Below are 12665 nucleotides of genomic sequence, written 5' to 3' on the forward strand. Positions count from 1 at the left end.
TTTCCCTCTTCTCAAGGTTACCACATTCGGCTAGTCTGTATAAATAAGACTCATAGTGTAGTCTGTCATTCTTATTACATGGTAGGTGAGGTTTTTACAGCATTTTCTTACATTGTTTTAGCAAAGGCATGCAAACCGAAATAATTTATTGGCAAATCTACAACTTGCATTATGCAAGATTAATTTATCATGAGAACAGGTTTGGCAGTGCTCATTAGTATAATCACCTATTTCTGTAGGTAAAACGAGTTATTAATATTAATATACTAATAATTATATGCTAATGTGTACTCTAGCAATTACTTACATAAATAATTTCTGGGCATATGGATATGCCTGTGGGTAACCATGAAAACAAATTCTTATAGTAGGGAAGTGAGAAGTAATTAAAAAATTAATATATATATATTTATATACACATATACTAAGCTCATGTGCTCATTATTAAAGTAGCCTGCTGTAGAAAATATAACACGCTGATATTTGATTTTAGGTCATTTGCTTCTAAATAAAAAATTCATTGATCTCTACTAGAACATTCTCTTTCATATTAATTAATAAGAAGTAGAAATCAAACATTTTTCAAATTTGAGTGGTCTCATATGTGTTTACCAGTATAAAAAGAACATAATCTATAGCCTTTGAAGCTACACACAAAAGTTATTTCCCCCTTTGTACTGTACTTTTTACTATTAAAAAAGAAAAAATACTATTTGCTGAAATTTCCCTCTCATCTGTTCCTTTTATAGTTTTATGTCTACCACAAGAAATGTTTCTGTTTCCCACTTAACATTTGTTCATAAATCTGAACACTCAGTGGTAACTCTGAAGCCTGATTCACAATTTTATAATCTGCATCCTGTGAGTTAACCACAATTTCTCTAAGTGACAATTTAGTAATAAACAGAGTTGATTTGTGGCTTTATTTTATAAATTTAAAAAACTATTTGTTGAAAATTATTACTTGACAAGCATCATGGAGTGCTTTGGAGAGATGACTCAACTGCTATACACAGGAGCTTCCGAGTTTGACTGTAAGTTCAATCCTCAGGACCTACATCTTGGTGAGAAGAGAATTGACTCTGCAAAGTTGTTTGCTGAATGGCAAAAATGTGTGTACCCTTTGTGTGCACATGTATAAACTATCTTACGGTGTCTCGGTGAGTGCCTGTGCATTTGAGCTGAGTAGTATACTTTTTAAGCAGAATGATAGTCATGGGTAACCAACCACTCTCTAATTTGATTTGAGGCCAGCTCCAGAGCTCAGAGTTATGAATGTGGAATTCATAACTCATTCAAAAGCCAATGCTGAAGTTGAGAGAGACCTGTTTCCAAGGTTAGAACCAGTGATTGTTATTCTGCTAAATGATTATGCAGTCAAACCACATTCTAAATGCTTATCTATAATTTAACCAGGGATGTCCCAAGCATGATCACAAAAGCTTCTTTTTGCAGTAGGTAGCAGTCATTGCATGACTAGACAAAGTGCAAAGAATAATAAATGTAGAATTCACTTGTTAATGAGACATTTTTATTAAAACTTCCTCATGCCAATAACCAGGAAACATTGTGGAAGATGAAGCACGATAGAATGTAAGAGTCAGAGGACAAGGAGGAATAAAGCTAATTATGCTTTTTTAATGTATAGATTTTTATTTGATACTAGATAGAGTTGTCTTTTTCTCATTAATAAACATTTTACATATGTTATCCTCAATTTCAGCTTAAAATATATTCACTTTAAACATTCATATTAGATAAAAATTGATAGATTTTGTTTCTCATTATTTTTCTTTACTTTTATGAGTGACACTAAATGAAAGTTCTCTGTCAACTACATGATAAAAAAACTGAGTAACATCAGTTTGACATATTCAAATTCTTTGCATACTGCATTACTTTAATTATTCATACCCATATTCTAGCTTTATCAACTTGAAATTTTGCATGAACTACCAAAGATCTCATGACAACAAACCCTATGTGGTGGCTTTGTAAATTTGCCATTTGATTAGATTCAACTGCATTTACAATAATACCCTTGAATTATGAAAGAATTTACTGGAGAGAGGTGGAGAAATTGTTTGTATATATTGAGTTAATATATACTGTTATTTACATGCTGGCTCATATTGCTGAGCAAGAGACAGTTGATGAAGCTTTCCTGCTCTATCTCAGGGACCTTATGAGAAGCTCCAGGAGATGGTCCTCGCTTTTATAGCAAACCCATGTAATCAAGGTCAGACTCTGTAAAGTATATGAGGTTTCATTGACTCTTCTAAGTGATATGCTGTAGGTTCCTAATTGCTCTTGTTCTGCTTTTCAGGTTAAACCCTGACTGGTCCAAGCACAAAGTAAGCAGACAACAGATGGATGTCATTTCTGAGGCTGCCCAGGTATGGTGGGACTTATTAGCTGAGCATTGGCTCAAGATTGATACTGCTATTCTATACTGTGAACATTTTTCCTTTCTAATATGTAGCAATTTGTAATACATTATATAAGCTTGGATATTTAATATCAATATATGAATTGCTGTTTTCATTAAAGTTGTGAATGAATACAGGATGTGTCAAATGATACTTTAACAACGTAGGAAGAAGATTCTCTGCACACTACCCAAAAGAAATGTAAGTACAAACCCAGACACAAAACTTTTGACCAAAAATATATTCTGCATGCAAGATATGCTAGGAATATGAAGGCATAGAACTTAGGAGAGGAACTAACCAATATTAGCTTTCACTTAAAGCCCACTCCATGAGAGAGAACTTAAACCTAAAGCTGCTTGGGTAAATAAGAACTAGGAACTAAATATACCACAGACAAGTAGGTCTTAAAAAATGCATCAGTATAATGACCCCTAGTGATATTCTACTATATTCATGGAGTAGTGCCTTTAGTCTTCATCAGTAAAGTTACTTCTGCAACAATCAGAAACATAGGCTGAGACCTACAGCCAGACTCTATGTAGAGGGAGAGAGTGCTAGGAAATCATAGCACTAAATCAGGTGTCTCTATCAAATCCTTGTCAGAGTTCACAGAATCCTATGGAAGGAAAGGTAGAAATAGTGTTAGGGTTAGGGGAGATTGAGGACACATAGGGATAACACCCTCTTAATCAACAGACTCAGATGAACTTACAGAGACGGAAGCAGGAATCACAGGGCCAACACAGGTCTGGACCAGATCCTATGCATATATAGCTTTCAGCTTAGTATTTTTATGGGACTCCTGAATGTGGGAATGAGTGGGTCTCTGATTCTTGTGCCTTTTCTTGGTGCTCTTTTTCTTTCATTAAGTTGCTTTTGCCAGGCATGGTTGGTTTCTTTCTGGTTTTACTGTATTTTATTTTGTCATGTGTGTATTCTCTCATAGAAGCCTGGTTTTTTTTTTTTCTAATTAGAGACACAAAGAATGTGTATCCAGAGGAGAAGAGAGATGGGAAGGAACTGGACAAGTAGAGGGAAAGGAAAGTTGTAATTAGTATATATTATATGAGAAAATAGCCAATTTTTGAAATAAAGGAAAAAAGAATGTTTTATTAAGAATATATTTACACTCACATTTTAAAAGTTAATTACAAATGATAATATTGTTTTAAATACATTTTACTGGGATTTGGAAAAACTTCTCAGAGATATTAGTTAGATTGTGTTTAATTACTAAGCACAGAAACAGATAACAAAGTCAGGAAATCAAATATCTTTTTAATTGAATCCATTGGTTAAACAAATGACCCCAAGTGTATTTAGCTTCCTTTACTCTTGACATATGTCACACAGCTACCACTTATTGCTCTCATTTATGCCAGATATTATCATGATGGATATTTTATATACTTGTATAAGTGCATATATATCAGATGGTTTAAAAATATTCAGAATTAATGAAATATATGTATTCCTCTAATTAAAGCAACCTGCTAATTTCTAAGTAAAAAATCAATTAATATATGATATCATAGCCATTATGCAATAAGATGGGAGTCTTCATGAGAAGAAAGACATATGTGATACTGGAAAAATTCTATAGGTGAAGATGTCACAGGTCCTAAGGAGGAACTTTTTTAATATTAAAATAAATAGATATGGAACCATACTTTCTTTGAAATATACCCTTAGACTAATACTGTTATATGCCTTGGCAAGAGAAAAGTCTCTTTGGAGTAGGCAATGGTTAATACAGATAGTTGTAACTCATCAAAATACTGAGATTGGATGACTACACAGGTCATCTAAATACGGATCACCATCTAGAGAATATAGTAGAGAAAGGTGGAGGAAAGATGGTAAGAGTTGAAAGATATAAAGGAATCTCATGAAATGTGATTTTCTGCATATGGCAAGGCCTATAAAACCATGAATAGACAGTAGTTTTGACCACTTATGCAAGACCTGTGAAAAACCATAGACATGAACTTAGGAGGAGGACTGGTTGGGGGAAAAAAAGAACAAAATGTTTAAGAGTAAGAGGGGATAAGAGAAAGTAATGTAGAGGATCTGATCATAATACATTCTATACATATATGAAAGTTTCCAATATTATATAATGAGGCATAAAGTTCTTTAAACTACTAGAAAAATCATTATGAATACTGCAATAAATACATGGCATGTAGATAGATAATGAGATTTTTTTATCAGCAACAGCAAAGGCAGCAAAGTATTAAATTTAATTATCTGAAGGAATGAGGAGAAAAATAAACCAAACAAAAACAAAATTAAAAAACCCAGGGGCCTAGAACTTTTGATCCAGCTAAATTAACACTTAGAATTAAGAGCAAAATGAGAATTATAATAAATAAGTAGACTTGTCATATTCTATAATCTTGTAAAAGAAAAAATAGCCTTAGTCTGTAAAGTGAATAGTTTTGGATCCCAAATGTATTTTTTTCTCTGAAACAACTATGTAACTCCACTTGTTTTTGAGTGTCACTGACCATGGATTGAATGCAATAGAAAATGAACATGAGTTAAGACATATTAACAATTTCCACAGAACAAAACATAAGAAACAAAATAGTTCTCTTCAGATTTTCAGGAATAAGGCAATCATGTTCTGCATTTGTAATACTTTGCAAATGAATTCCTACATAGTCTGCACTATGATAATAGTGAACTATACTAAATAAAAAAATCTATTTTAGTCAAATTTATTATAACAGTTAACAAGGGAAACACAATAATAAATATATACTGGATTCTAACGGCAATAGTTCCTAGCTTAATATATGATGTGTTAAAAACCACATGTATTAAGCATTGGCAAAGAGTTATGACAAATAGAAGCTATTTATTGATTAATAATTGGAAATATGTATGAATTATAATTTAAGAGTTTTAAAAATATCATTTCTTGAAACATTAAAATATCATAGTTACAAAGAATAAAAATACCCCAGTTTCTATTCCTGTCTCCAATGACCAACTTAGTTCTTGGTGTTTATCAAGTTGATTTGAAGTTTTCAAAGACAGTGTAACCAAGACAACACAGACATGAATCAAATGAAATAGAATAGAGACCAAGGTCTGCCCAAGCATATGGTACTTATAGTATGAATTTATTTACTGGACTGACATTAATGCCACTGTTTCATCCAGAAGCTTGACAATGTGAATGTACCATATAAAAATTGAATGTTTTGTTGGCTTTGTTCCTACTTAACAATGAAAAGATTTAGGAGCCAGCAATGTTCCCATTTTTTTTATAGTGCTATATATACGTTTAGATCTTAAAATGCTGACTTTCCTTCTTTAAAACAAACAACAAACAAACAAACAAACGGCCAGATACAAAAAAGTCTTTCCAGATAGGAACCTATATTTTATTATTCTTTAAAAAAACAAAACAAACAAGCAAAAAAAAAAAACTAATGGAGAAATAACATCTCTTTCTGAGAGACCACACTTTTTAAAAGGCACATAGTTATAAGAATTTCACACATCCTTCCTTTTGATTCTCATACTCTCGCACTACCCTCTCCTCTACTACAAATCCTCTCCCTCTGCTTCTGTTTTATCCTTTATACAAACATCCCTTCTTTTTCTTCACATATGTTTTCTTTCTCTTTCTCACTATTTTGATTTCTTCACTATGTTTTCACAGAATCTTTTTTTTTTTTTATTGCATTGTGAGATAGTAAGCTTACATATGACTTTTAATGTCTGCTTTCTTTGGCTTAGTCTTTGCTTTCACGTCCTGGTTTCCCCCCTATGTCTAGGCTCCTCCCTGATAAGCTTTGCAGGCCTCAGACTCCTACCTCACTAATTTCATTTCACCCATAATGCACTGTCCATCCCCCAACAAATTGTCCACCTCTCCCTGCAAAGGACTCATCGTAGCTTTCTGGCTTCCATTTGTGCTCCAAATTGAATTCACAAAACACAGGATTTGAAGTGAGGATCTATGCATGACAGGCAGCATACCTGCTTGTCTCAGCCTGATTTCACTCACTCAGTATAATTGTTTTTCAGTTTCTTCCACTTACTTACCTGCAAATCATGATTTCCTGTCTATGAGTAAAATTCTACTCTGTATCTATGCCTTGTTTTTTTTTATCCCTTCATCTTTTGATGGACATCTACTTGATTACATTTCTTAGCTAGTCTGAATAGAGCAACAGTGAATATCAATATGCAAATATCTCTGTGGTAGGATAAAATGTCTGCTGGAAATATGCCTAAGACTGATATAGATGGGCCATAGGGCAGTTCTACTTCTAGTTTTCTTTATAAACTCCAAGACAGATTTCAAAAGTGGCTTCACTAATATAGAATTCCCACCAATGATCTATAAATGGTCCCCCTTCACCTCATCCAAGACAGCAACTGTTGTTATTTGTACTCCCTGTGATGGCTATTTTGACTAGGATGAGATAGACTGAGTGATTCTCATGTCCACTTCCCTTACCATAGATTATATTGAGCCCCTTTGTTAACCTACTAGCTAGCAAGCTAATTTCAAAATAAAACTTGGGAAAAGATTAAAGATGTCAAACGAAAGTACCATGCAGATTTGCATAATGCTCCTCATAGAATATGTAGGTTACTAACTGAAAATCAGAATGCAAATAATGGGATACCTTTCTATGAATTATTGGCAAGAAAAGCTGTAGGATTCTTCAAAATAAAATAGTCTATTGTTATTGCTTTTAGTTATCATCATAACTACATAGTAAGACCCTATTGCTAAAGGAAATGCACCCTTTGGCTACAGAACATAAAGAAGTTAATCTCAATCTTACTAGAAAATGTCATACTTAATGCCTAGCTTGTGTAGTTTCTGAAGGTTTTACTCTGGTTACTAGGGTAGAAAAGACATCAATGATTTTACTTAGTTCTCGACTCTGGATACTCTAATATTAGCTTGTACAATAATAACGGTTGTACGTGGGCATAAGTAACTACTCTTTGATTGGAATGAGGCCACCTCCATAGGAGGGATTTTAACGTTTTATACTCTAATCTTAGTCAAAAGTGAATGACTAGGGAAGTCATAGGTGGAAAGGTATAATCTGATATTGTTATTTTCTCAAGTGTTTAGGCTTATGCCCACTAAATCAGAACTCAACCATAGTCAGAAAAGAATCTTTCTGCAGTATGACAGTCAATGGAAAGATCATTAAAAGTCAAAAATGGTGAGAATAAGTGACTGAGTAGTTCAGTCCTAAAGTGGCAATTACAGTAACCTCATCATCCCCAGATTCAGGGAAAATTTATTGGGTAAAATATGAAAGAATATAAGAGCTGGAGGCTAGAGGGGGATGTTGTGAAATGTTATCCTATGGATATGTCATGATCATCACATCAGTGACTCATGACAGTTATCTGTACAAAACCTACACAAACTCGGGACAAACAAAATCATGGTATACACTGAACAGATGATGTCCAAGCCTCACTATTTTTTTTTTGATATTTCATTTATTTACATTTCAAATATTATCCCCTTTCTGGTTTCTCCTCTGTAAATCACCATCCCATTCCCCCTTACCCTGCTTCTATGAGGGTGCTCCCACAACCACCTTCTCATTCCTGCCTCACTGCCCTAGCACTCTTCTATACTGGGGCATCAAGCCTTCACAGGACCAAGGGCCTCCCCTCCCATTGATGCCAGATAAGGCCCCTTCAGCTTCTTCAGTCCTTCCTCTAACTTCTCCATTGGGGTCCTGAGCTCAGTCTGATGGTTGGCTGGAAGTATCCACATCTGTATTGGTCAGGATCTGGCAGAGCCTCTCAGGAGACAGCTAGCTGTTACTGAGGAACTATTGTCAATGAATGATTTTGGGAAGAAAGAGAATTGTTCTTCAAGATATGGCTACTGGTATGTTTCTTGAGCTAGTTAATAGGCCCAAATCCATGTATATGTGCACTGAAATAAATGTAATTACTGGGTCATAATAAAATCAAGTCCAGAGAGTCATATATGGGGAAAAATGGAGATAATTTGGAAGAATGAAGTAGGGATATGTATGATCATATTTAATATTGTGTACACAAAAAAGTTCACATATAAAAGAAATTATGGGCATATTTAATTTTAAAATTAATGTGAATAACTTTTAGAAAGTTTATTTCAATCTTTCATTAATACAAAAATGCTTAAATAAATAGATGCAGAAATTTGTTAAATAGAGTTTCAGGGTATTATTAAACTAATTTTCTTCCTTCCTTCCTACCTTTCTTCCTTCTTTCCTTCCTTCCTTCTTCCCTTCCTTCCTTCCTTCCTTCCTTCCTTCCTTCCTTCCTTCCTTATTTCTGACTTTTTGAGTTATATTAGTGCTACCCTAAGAACATGAGTGTAGAGTGGGAAACTGGGAACTTGCCAGTAGCCATCTTCATAAAGAAAAGTGATTGTCTCACCCCTAACAGCCATCATCTAACAAGAGCCCCTCAGCTAGGTGTAAGGCCTTGGGAGTCCCTCCCTTGCTATGCTGGAATCGCTTAATCTTGTTAAAGTATGAAATAGATAACCACAGCTGCTATGAGTTTTTGTGTGCAATAGTTATGTCCTAAATATTCTTAAAAAAAATTCAAAAATATTCATGATAGCATGTTGACTATGAAGAAAATACTCTAAGATACATGAATATGTACTATTTTGAAGTCGATTTTTATTCATTGATAACAATATTCTATTATATTTTGCTATACTTTAATGTTCTGTGAGATAATCACCAATAAACATTATTAAATTTACTGAGTTTCAACTTCTACTTTCTATGAAAAAAAGGCCAACATTAATCACAAAGAACATAACCCAGGACAGTGCCTTAGAACCTCTGAAGTTCATGTCAATATTTAAACATAATTATATTTTTTCTTGTAAAGTCTTAGACTTGCTTTATTTGCAAATTTCTTCTATTACATTCCCAAAATATAATCTCTGGATTCTACAGTGCTTCCTTCCCAGAGTAGGGGATTCAAATTATTTTCACAATATACAAAGTCATTATTTGCTGTCCCAGGTCTATTTCACTCTTGTGTGTAAAGTGGAGATAAGCAGAGTTTACAAGACATGTGACACCAGCACTCTGGAAACTAAGGATGTGCAGTGGTTTGAATACATTAGTGAGAAGCAGTAATCAATAATGAGTAAGCGCCACAATAAGGAGAATAGATTAAAAGTGCTTCCCATGAAGTAGTTTTACCAAGAGTGGTCACTGATTTTAATTCTGTACTTTTTTTATTTAATATTTTATTGACATTTCAAATGTTTTCCCCTTTCCAGGTCTCCCCTTCAGAAATCTCCTACCCCATTCCCCCTCCCCCTTCCTCTATGAGGGTGCTCCCGCACCCACCCACTCATTCCTGTTTTCCCGCCGTGGCATTCCCCTACACAGGGGCATAGAATACCTTCAGGCTTGGGCCTCTCCTCCTACTGATGTCCAACAAGGCCATCCTCTGCCACATATATGACCAGCACCACGGGTCCCTCCATGTGTATTCTTTGGTTAGTGGTCCAGTCCCCAGGAGATCTGGGGGAATCTGGCTTGTTAGAACTGTTGCTCCCTCTATGAAGCTGCAAAGCACCTCAGCTTCTTCAGTCCCTTCTCCAACTCCTACATCAGGACCCCCGCACCCAGTCCAATGGTTGGCTGCCAGCATCTGTTGCTGTATTTGTCAGGCAGAGCCTCTCAGGAGAAAGCCGTATCAGTGTCCTGTCAGCATGAACTTCTTGGCATCCACAATAGTGTCTGGGATTGGTGACTGTATATGGGATGGATCCCCAGGTGGGGCAGTCTCTGGATGTCCTTTCCTTCAGTCTCTGCTCCACACTTTTGTTTTCATATTTCCTCATGAGGATTTTGTTCACTCTTCTAAGAAGCATTGAAGCATCCACAAGCCTCCCTTGTCTTGAGCGTGATGTAGTCTGTGAATTGTATCTTCTGAGCTAATATCAAGTTCACAGTGAATGTATACCATGTGTGTTCTTTTGTGATTGGGTTACCTCACTCAGGATTATATTTTCTAGTTCCATCCATTTGTCTGAGAATTTCATAAGTTCATTGTTTTTAATGGCTGAGTAGTACCCCATTGGGTAAATGTACCACATTTTCTGTATCCATTCTTCTGTTGAGGGCCATCTGGCTTCTTTCCAGCTTCTGGCTCTTATAAATAAGGTTGCTATGAACATAGTGGAGCATGTGCCCTTGTTATATGTTAGAGTTTCTTTTGGGTATATACCCAGGAGTGGTGTAGCCGGGTCCTCAGGTCCTATGTCCAATTTTCTGAGGAACCACCTAACTGATTTCCAGAGTGGTTATATCAGCTTACAATCCCACCAGCAATGGAGAAGTGTTCCTCTTTCCCCACATCCTTACAAGCATCTGCTGTCACCTGAGATTCTGGTCTTAGTCATTCTGACTGTTGTGAAGTGCAGTCTCAGGTTTGTTTTGATTTGCATTTCCCTGATGACTAGCATCCCCATGTGGGCTCAAAACTATTCAATAACTCCAGTGCATATGTATCAATTGTTCTCATTTGATATCTATGTGTATGAGGAATACACATGATACTTATACAATAATGAAGTCAAAAACACTTACATACATGAAAAGATGAAATAAATAAAATGTTTAAACAATTTATTGATAAAATTTCTTCCAAACTGCCAATTTTTCCATTATCCACCTCCAATAACAAATTCTCCTAAATTATCTTTTGATGAAACGACTTGATTTCACATCCATACATTTTATTTTATTTTAACTTACTCACCCACTCCTGCCTCTCTGCCTTAGCATTCACCTACACTGGGGCATCAAGCCTTCACAGGACCAAGGGCTTCTTCCGCCATTAATGCCTGACACGTCCGTCCTCTGCTACATATACAGGTGGCACCATGGGTCCCTCCAATGTATACTCCTTAGTTGGTAGTTTAGAACCTGGGAGCTCTGGTTGGTTGATATTGTTGTTCTTCCTATGAGGTTGCAAACCCCTTCAGCTCCTTCAGCCCTTTCTCTAACTCTTCCATTGGGGACCCCATGATCAGTTGAATGGTTGGCTTAGAGCATCAGCCTCTCTATGTGTCAGGTTCTAGTAGAGCCTCTCAGGAGACAGCTGTATCAGACTTCTGTCAGCATGCATGTCTTGGCATCCACAATAGTGTCTGGGTTTGGTGACTGTATATGGGATACAGTAGAACAGTCTCTGGATGGCCTTTCCTTCTGTCTCTGCTCCATACTTTTGTTTCCATATTTCCGCTTGTGAGTATTTTGTTCACTCTTCTAAGAATCACTGAAGCATCCATCTTTTGGGCTTCCTTCTTCTTAGATTTCATATGGTCTATGATTTGAATCTTGGCTGTTCTGAACTTTTGGGCTAATAATTCTATACTTTCCTATCCCTGTATTTTCAGTCTCTTGTCTGCCTGCTGTATGAGTCTGAGCATCTCTGAATTTTATCTGTGAATTTCTCTCTCTCTCTCTCTCTCTCTCTCTCTCTCTCTCTCTCTCTCTCTTTTTCTCTGTGAATCCCTGACAAATGTCTTTACTCTTTTAATGATCAGCATAGAAAGCTATTTAGGAAGAAACACTGATGCATACTTTACAGAATTTACAAGGGATTAAATCACTGAATCCATATGAGTCCAACTGACACAGACAAAGAACAATTTTATAAACATCACTGCAAACAATTATATCAAACAATATCCATGCTTTATCTAGTATTTATTACAGATATATGTTTTAAAAGGATGTTTCCAGTCTATTTTATGTTTTCAGAACTTAAAATCACATATTCTGCTCATAGGCCTGGAAGAACACATAACTTACCATTATAACTATGCATTAGCTTAAGATGAAACAATTGATTATTTAGGAATCAGATGGCAAGTACAGTTGATTGTTATACATTTTCTTCTTACTTGCAGCTTTAAAAACAGGCTGAAAAGAAGAGTAAGACATCACCCTTAAGGCTTAAGTGACTTTAAGCTGCATTGTTAATTCTTGCTGTGAGGTCCTGGAAAAATTACTGTTTTTTCTAATGCAAGAGATATTTTGATACTATTGTGTCATCACAATGACATGTATACATCTCTTACATTCATATAATTTAAACAGTTCTCTGTAACATCTAAAGTGGTAAATCGTAATGAATAGAGCTCACGCAAACAATTTCTCTATCATTCCTTCAGAATTAAAGAGGAATTTACAGCAA

The sequence above is a fragment of the Mastomys coucha genome, unplaced genomic scaffold (assembly GCF_008632895.1).
Source record: "Mastomys coucha isolate ucsf_1 unplaced genomic scaffold, UCSF_Mcou_1 pScaffold18, whole genome shotgun sequence".
NCBI classification, from domain to species: Eukaryota; Metazoa; Chordata; class Mammalia; order Rodentia; family Muridae; genus Mastomys; species Mastomys coucha.